This window comes from Anarhichas minor, unplaced genomic scaffold (genome assembly GCF_050575085.1).
Source record: "Anarhichas minor isolate MPS153535 unplaced genomic scaffold, ASM5057508v1 ptg000062l, whole genome shotgun sequence".
In the NCBI taxonomy this organism is placed as follows: domain Eukaryota; kingdom Metazoa; phylum Chordata; class Actinopteri; order Perciformes; family Anarhichadidae; genus Anarhichas; species Anarhichas minor.
Genome location: NW_027466508.1, coordinates 841,988 through 851,467, shown reverse-complemented (window position 1 = coordinate 851,467; position 9,480 = coordinate 841,988).

Here is a 9,480-nt window from a genome sequence, read left to right as displayed (position 1 = left end):
GTATATTAAACTGACCCTAGAACAATACATGGATGTAACACCTCTGTCATCTGCCGTGCTGGTTCTGCAGCCCGTGTTCCCTGTGCAGCTTCCCTGAGAGTGGCCAGTGTACAATCAACACAACAATTTACCAATGTGTCCAAATGAGTCATGCTGGGAATGACAAGATCCTGTATATACTTAAATACTATAAATGAGTATAAATATTTTTAGGCAAGTGAACCTGAATCTGTGCATTGTGTGCCTTATTCACAAAATGAGTTACTACAGTATATAATATTGGCAATGTCAATTAGTCCTCTGTATGTTATTGTCATACTATATCAACAATTTTTCTACTAAGCATTTTGAAAATCAGCAGGATGTGTTGGAAAATCACAAACTGAAGTGATGCGGAAAAGAAATTGACTGACAGGCACTCCACTTGTGAATGCTACTCTCACAAAAGGCCAGTGAAAACATTTATTTGGGGTATAAATCAATTATTTTCCTTTACTGCCGGTGTTGAAAAGAATGGTGTTAAACCACCACATAGAGGTGCCATGCAGTGAATGTATTTCCTTGACAATGGGATGTAGGGTGGTTAGATCTTGCACAGTGGAGCAGTCGGCTCCACGCAGCACATCCTGCCCACAGCCAATGTATTAACACAGTGTTCACATGAAAGCCATGGGCGGTGGTCACACAGAATCCGTAATCCCCCCAGGATCGCAGTGACAGGAATTGTTTCTATTGGTCAGTAGTGCCGACTGAGGGATCATTTCTCTTGGGTACATTATTTGGGGTGACATCTGCAATCCTATCCGAGGGTCAGTTGCCTGTTTATCCCAAAGCCACATTTTGTTTACAAGTGATGATTGTATGTAAAGACTTTCTGCCTGTCATCTTACCAGTGTTTTGGGCTCTCTTTTCTACTCGACACCTGCACACTCGACAACGCGAACATACACACTCGACATACAACGCTCAACTGCCTTGTACATTGCAATATGAACGGGGTCTTTCTGTTGCAATCTAAATTGAAGCCTTTATATTCCAGTCTGAGCTCTGTGTGTGTGTGCAGAAGAACCGGATTTTGTCATGTCATTTTGATTTGAATACTGTGTAACATGGTGATGCCAGGCCAGCTGTATATATGATCTCCAGAGTATTTCAGCGTGTAGACATGTTGTAAAGTTGTACTGTGAATGTGTAAATAATAATGATGGTCTTTGTTTCATGATATTTTTTGTTGATTTTTTTAACACGGCATGTATAGTTGAAATAAAACATTATGGCACAGAAAGAGTGGTCTTGGGGTTTTTTTCATGTCGACGACATGTAATTTAGCCTGGTTGGGTTTCATAAGTCGGCTCTTTATGTCATGTGTTTCTGGTGTGAGGGCATGACGGGGACCTGCAAAGAGTTAATAGTCAGATGCTCGGTGTCCTTTGAACTCAGCCTAAGAGCCATGAGATGCATTCGGTACTTACAGCATGACTTGGGTGGGTAATGTGTCCTGGCTGAGTTCTGTAAGCGGACTATCTGAGACACGAAGAGTCGGCCGAATGATTAAGAGCCTCAGACTATTTTTAGAGCCGGGTTGTTTTGAAGTTTGAGGCCAGCGCAGAGTCAACCACACCAGATAGCATGTGGGAAAGTTTCCAAAGTAGCATGTTCCTCGTGACACCGACCATCTGGACCAACTACTCCTCAAGGCATAAGATCTGAGCCATCAATGAGCTGTGGAAGAATGCATACATTGAGATGCATGCAGCGTAAACATCCAACACATGATGTCACGCACTGATAACCTTGTGATAAGATCAGCTTTCAACAACAAAGAGTAGAAAAAGGAGTGATGGTTGGTTGAAGGAGAGTCACTTTTCATGTGTTTCCGATTTGCAGTATGATAAATAATCAAAAAGACATACGCATGCACATACTGTAGTACTGAACTTCTCATAGCCATTCACGTAAAGTTCACACAAATACTGAAACAAGCAGAAAGATATGTCACAAAAATAGGATTTAGTGTCAAAACATAACAAGAAGGCAGATGTCCAAAACACAAACACGGGATGTCACGGTGGCTTGGCGGTCTAAAAACGCATACCACATAACAGCAACAACCCCGGTTTCAGTCCAGCCGGGGACCTTTGTTGCATGTCATCCCCCCTCTTTCTCCTCCCCACATTTCCTGTACGCCTTTTCTCAGTTTACTATCAATTAAAGCAAAAATGGTTCAAAAACGATTTTACAAAACATCACAAACAACTTTTGACCATCAAGCATCATTTTAAATGCTAACGTCCTGCAGAAGCTCAAGTCAACAAACGTGGTAGACATTAGCAGTCAAATATCAAGATTGAAAGAAAAAGGGTTTTTAATCTAACTATGAAAGAAGAAGAGCAGGAGGGCTCTGAGAGCGCGCCTCCTGCTTTTCTGCAGGGGATGTTCTGCTGCCCTTTGGCCGGGAGGCGTTTGTGGCTCATCGCTGCCGTCAGAATGTTGACACAAGTGCTCCTTCATTTGCTTTCAACAGGACCTCCTGAAAACTCGCACCTCCTAGCAATCTCTCTCTCTCTCTCTCACACACACACACAAGGGAAACATTCTCCCCTCTGGGTGTTCTAACGGGGGTTGGGGTGTGATTTGGTTGGGAATGGGGAACAACAAAGAGGCGCCTCTTGCTATTCTGATGTACATCCCATCCTCTCAATTTATCAGATGGTCTCTTTGAATTAGTGGAGGCAAATCAAACACATCCAATGATTCTGTAGCTGTTTCATTCACTTGTCCGTCCGCCTGGCCACACTTAGCCTCATTACTAGCACTGACTGTTCCCGGACAAAAAGCATGCGTTTGTTGTCATACTGACGTGTCTGTGTGTGTCTCTGCACGGGTGTGTGTGTGTGTGTGTGTGTGTGTGAGGGTGTGTGTTTATTTCACTTCACAAGGGACAGAGGAAGCAGATGCTGAAAAAAACCCCATCTCTTAGTTAGTGTAAGTGGAACACAGCGAGGCTACTCGTTTAGTAGATGCAGGAGGATGAAAGTAAATTGCTGAAGTACAAAGTAAAATGTGCTTTTATCTCGCGAGCAGATACAGAAAGACACAGTACAGAGTACATACTAACACAGAGAGAGGGATTCGGTCCGTTCCTCGGCTTTCTGCTCCGCTTTCTCTGCAGCCTTACTTTAGATATTTAAGGATGGTGATTAGACTGAAAATCATCCATCTGTACTCCTTCCTGTCCTCTTTTCTTAAAAGCCTGGAGGTGAAACCAGCAATTACATTTACAAGCCTCGGTCATGGAAAGGTGCTTAAAGGGTTTCTTTGTAGGCTTTAGCAAGTACATGTGCTCTCCCTCTCTGATGTACTAAAATCTGACGGAGTGTCCGTGCAATGCTTCATTTGAAAGCGGAATTAAATGACAGGGAAGAAGCCGAAATTGAGTTGGATTGAAAAAAAAGTTTTGCAGTGTGCTTTTGCGGTACAGCCTCTACAGTTGGGGAAAAGCCATCAAAGTCTAATCCATGTGCCAAGCACCCTTACATTGACAGTTGGCTAATGGCACACATTGCTTTGAAAAGTGACTTAAAAGGCAGGCAAGCAAAAGCAAGGAAGAGAAAGGGATTGTTGAAATATGAGGTGCAGACAGGAAGGGACGAGTAGCCTTTATGAGCACATACAGACATTTGGTTTGAAGATAAAACTATAAACAAAACAGCTTCATGAGAGAGAGAAAGCACATACAGTAAAGGGACTTTACCCGGTTCTCCAAAACTGAGATTTAGCAAAGTTCTGCAATCAACTGCTTTGACACCACAAAGAGAGACAGTGAGAGAGATGGCAGGAGGGAAAGAACTAGGCTGATTTTAATTCTTTGCTATATTATATAATGGCTGCTGAGATCTCCCTGCGGTGAATGGCTGCTGCGTTCCAAGATAACCTCTGGTAAATGACACGACAACCTCTTTTTATGCCTGCATCTGCACTGCCACCTGTGTTTTATCACGAGACATTATTGTTAAGGAGGCGTGTGGAAAGGGAGACATAAGGAAATAATTATGCTGAGTCAACAAAGGCAATGCATTATATTATCCAATGAAGTCCAGAAATTATTTTAAGAAAAAATAGAACATCAACGGTGTTACTCATCAGTTTTCTTTATTGCTTTCTTGCAGTCCAAACACAGCTCTGCTGCCTCGAGTTAACAAATTGTGCACTATTAGAATAATGATTTTTTTTTTATCTTCCGTTTCTCACCTGCACCGGAACACACCACCATACTTGCCTTCTTTCAATTAAATCATACCTCAATAAGGTAATTAAGCTCTATATTTACTGTAATAAGTTTCATTTTAACGTCTTAATCACACACACAACACTGAAGAGGCAGGAGAAGCACAGGCTGATTGTCAGCTGCAATACATGACACTGTAGTAAACTAAACATGCAAAAGGTGTAACTTCATTCAATTCATAAAATTGTCCTCCTGTTTAAAACATTTACATCTGACAGCATAGAGTGTGTCGTTAACCTGCCCTGTCACAGTTTATAAAGATATCCTGGTGACATGACATCACAGGACATCTGAACATAAGCATACTGTTATTACGATAAAGTGAAATGTTGACATGTTAGCGAGTAGGCTAATGTGTTAGTGATATGTATCCCCAAAGTAAGAGAGCTACAGTGCACAAGAGCTTTGTGTTACATGAGGTCAAAATATATCCAACATATATTTATAAGTTGTGCCAATTTATACCCATTAACAACCTCGGCGCTCAGCTTGTTAGCACTGCCTATGCTAACCTTAGGGGAGAAAAAGTTGATTTAATTTAACTTTAATTAAAATTTTTCATAATGTCTGCTGCTCTATTCTTGCAGGCTGAGACAGTGGATGTAATGTTAAGTGAAGACGAGCATTGGACAGAGTTATTCTAGCTTTGTTTGTAGCTAATTAAATTTGTAGTTATTGAATGTTACTAAAAATTTGGCTTTAACTTGAGTTTTTCCGTGGTAAACATTTTATCACTGCTGGCAGCCTGAACACATCTATGATATCACAGATACCACCCACTGCTGGGAAATATGTTGGATAATTAACTTTCAAACTTTGCCTCTAAACTTGGTAAAGGCAGTACTATGTGAAATTAGGTTGAACGAGAAAGTATTGAATCTAGACTCGGGCCATTCAGTATTACCATGCATAGCATCAACCCACTGATACAGGGCCCGTCTGAGAGAAAGAGTCAGGAGACACAGATAGAGAACAGTGTTAAGAGCAGGAGGAGAGAGTGAGATGAATATCTGCCCAATGTGGTTCTTTAAGATGCACAGGCCCTGCTCCAGCACCTGCAAGCAAAAGGGCTTATCTGTCAGGTTTCATCTGCTCACCAGGCCGTGTGTGTGTGTGTGTGTGTGTGTGTGTGTGTGTGTGTCTGTGTGTGTGTGTTTGTGTGTGTGTGTGTTTAAAAAGAGTGTTTTGGAGAAGGGATGGGTGAGTGGGGCAAGTTGCAGCAAGCCTATCAAGCACATATTCACTTACTGAGACGGTAAACACCTGAAAGAGTTTAACTCTTGTTGTGAGGGTAGCGCCTGATCAGGTTAAGGATTATCACAAAAAAAGCATCCATCTGATATATAACCCCTCCTCCTTGTCTAGGAGGAAAAAAACAACTTCATTTCTTTTTTTTCTCTCCCTTTTATTTTGGTTTCTTTCCACTCTCTTTATCCGCCCCCCTCTGAAGCCTGACTCAGGCCCTTTACAGTGTGGGTGTTCTGGCAGCTTTGTTGGTAAACCAGTGGATTATCCCAATTGCTTTATGACTAAAGCCTAGCCTGCTATTACGTTGCTTTGTCATAAGGAAATCACATCTTCCCAGACACCCTGCACGCACACACACACCCCACGCCCAAGGGTTGACGAGAACGTACACATCACAGTCGACGGGGCCCTAAATCACCTGCTAAAACTCGAGCCTGGGAATGCCCCTGATGCACGAATACGCACAAACACACACAAACACACAATCGTGTAGGCCTACCCACGGGCAAATACTGTGGCTGAATGAGCAGGATGCTGTAATAATGATAAAAAGATTTCGCCTTGTGCAGCAATTCTTCATCACATAACAAAGAGCCCTTTTAATTGCTGTTCGGATCAGAATAATACAATCAGACATGAATTACTCATCAGAGCACACCTGCGCCAGGACGAGCCATATGAATTACAAGAAAAAATACAATGTAACTATGTGGGGCAGTTGTAAGTGCAGCTCTCTGCTTTTGTTACCGGGCTTAATGGAACATAGCTTGGATCTGACGTTGGCTAACAACATGAAGTTAGCTCCATCCTGCATTAGTGCCACAGCAAATTAATTCTCCCGACAGATCAATGGGCTTATGGTCCATACACATCAGCACAGAGAGATTTCAGGAGCGGGCTGCTGTATCAGCTGCCTAATTTTCTGCCCCTACGCCACAGCCATCCTCCAACCAACCGTGTTTATCATTAAGAAGAAATCAGATCAACACACACGCCAGAGCAGAGCCAACAACTTTCATCTGTATTAGATACAAACACAAACGTTCCCCTCGCTGCACTAGACACAGAGTCCAGATCAATACGTAATGGGCGTCCCACTGAGAAGATGAGCTCTCTCTGACTCTTCCCATCCTGATTGAACACTGTCTCTTTGTGCTGCTACGGGCATTCTGCGGCCTCGGAGAGAGCGAAGGACTTAAGGAGGGTAAGCTGGAAGGAAAATAAGGAGCGAGGACAGAGAGTGGCAGAGGGGAGAAGATGGCCCGGAAAGGAGGGAAGAGCGGAGTGCCAAGATGTTGCACAACAACCCTTAGTCGTTCCAACAGGCAGAATTATCATTCAGGGCAAAAACACATCAACAACGATCCAATACCATGGACTTACAGGATACAGCTTAGAGCCATCCCCATCCTCAACAGCACATACCCACACATAACCTAAAATAAGCTTTCAGATATTCTCATCTCTCTAAATATAGATATGAAAAATCATATCGTATGAGATACCTATCAAAGTTATTGTAACCCTTTAAGGATGAGCGGTATATAATAACAAAGCACATGGAAAAGCCCATTTCTCAGTGCTTTGACATCCTTAAGCTGTCTGTGGCAATAAGCCTAGAGTCCATTTGTTCCTGCTGTAGATGCAAACCTTTAAATAGTGTCATAAATATAAAGTTGAATTTTAAAAAGGCTTAGGAGTCTTCTGGAAAAAGCTATGGCCTGTAGTTTTGAGCAAACGTAACTCAAAACGAGTAAATAGTGCGTTTCTCGAGGGCTAGTTTCAAATAGCGGATTAATACACTTTTGGTGAGGATTTAGAGTGGGATTGATACAAAACAAATTGCAGTGCCCATGTTTGTGGTAATGACGTAACATGACAGCCAGTGTGAATGTGTAGCACATTCATCTTTTTTTTTTTTGGTATTTAAAAATGGAGGGCTACGGCACAGAGGAATAAACTAAATCAGACACGGGCTACACAAGCAATACTTGCAAATCATTTTTTAAATTAATTTGTTTAGGCAAGTTGTTTGTTCAGACAAGAGTCACATTAACAAAAATGTATACTAACCTACCCAAAACATAAACACAATACTAGCCAAATTGGAATCACTCATTTAAAGTGGGAGTTGTCGTTCTACAACGTAAAATCTTTTTTAAAAATCATAAACCTGAACCCAATTTCCAAACCTGCAGGACTAGCTGCTTTCACAATATGTTTTTTTATGCTAAATCTTTGTGCATGAAGTGCTTTTAAAAGCTACATCATGTGGAGCCAAGAACCTTTAGTCCCCGACAGTCGGCCCTTGAGTGCTGCTCTTACAATTCCGGCTCGTCAGAGTAGTAGCCTTAGCTTAGCAGTTGTGCCTCTGCATGATGTGGAAAGTAAAAAGGCTGTCGACTGGCCTTAGGAGCACTTCAAAAAGCCCAAAGCAGTGTGAGCTGGAGCACAAGTGACAGACACACACAGGGGGCCAATGGCCTGTGTGCGTGTTTGTCTGTGTGTACTGTTGCGGCATAGGTGCATGTGTGTTTGCGTGTGCTTATGCATGTGTTATGTTTGTGGGTGTGTGTGTGTGCTGGATGAGGGGAGGCCTATTAAAAAGCTGCCTGAGGAGAGGGCTTTCAGTTGGGAATTTATGGGGGGGCAGAAAGGATGGCAGGGCCATTGTGTGTCAGAGTTCCATCCTGAGAGCTGGAATTAGAGCCTTTCTCCTCTGCTCGGCTGTAAGACTCTGTACCACCACGACACCGTCTTTAATTAGAGCGGCTCTGAGGAGACAGCCGCGAGAGAAGAAGGGAGGGAGGAATGTCGAGCGCCGAAGATAAGAAAGAGACAAACGAGAAAAACAGCATAATCGTTGGAGGAAAGATGGGGAAAGAGAAAAGAAAAATTGGATTCACACCGTTTGGCAATGCTGTGCAAGTCTGATTGGAAGTTTAATGAGTTGAATGATAACAACATGATGTGAAATATGATAAAGGCTATCCCTGGTGGTGTCATGAGAATCTCTGTTGCATGCCACTGATTGGAAGTAGCAGCTAATATGACTAACTTTCGCAGGGTGCATTTGACTTTCAGTCCTATTAACTTCCATCCTTTCAGGCCTCCTCACATAAACAATGTTGAGCAGTGCATGATGCGCCTTCGTGGAGGTTATAGCCCAATCAAATTAGGTACACAAACAATAATGGATGATAATGAATGTGAGCATTATCTCCAAATAGAGTGGCCATTAATATTGATGATTGTTTTTATTCTGACGCTTTACAAACCGAAGCAACATCAATATTTGTCGGAGCAAATGAGCACGGGAATGTACATTTATCAGTGATTGGATAACTAAATGGATAGATGGGGGAGATAAACACAGGCTGGTGTCTCCTCTGCTGATGATCTGTCCGTTTAGGCTTGTAAGGTTCATTTATGTTAAATGGGTTTGATTGTTATGGGTGGTAAACAATGTGTCAAGCTTTATTCCAAAACAACTCATTCCGCTTAACAGTTAATGCCTTTAAGGCCTGCTGGTAAAAGGGTTTGTCTTGTTTGTTAACTGGCAGAGCAATCAAAGGGGATGTCCAATTGAAAAGGGAGATAATACTGGATGTCGGTGTATATGCTGCTGCAGATTTGTAGGTGCGTGTGTGTGTGTGCCTTTAAACTCCCACCTGATAAACCTCCTCACAAAGAAAAAGTGATGGTGATGATGGATTTTCTGAGACTCTCATGTCATAACACTGTAAAGCGATTAAATGGGGAAAAAGGCCTATCATGGGACATCACAAGACTGGGTCTACAGTACACACACACACACACACACACACACACACACACACCCCTAGCGTGAGGTGTGTGTTGACCCTGGCTATATTTGGGCTTTCTCTCTCCAGTGTGTCTTAATCCTGCTGTCTGCCGCGTTCCACCTGATTAGTCTGATCATT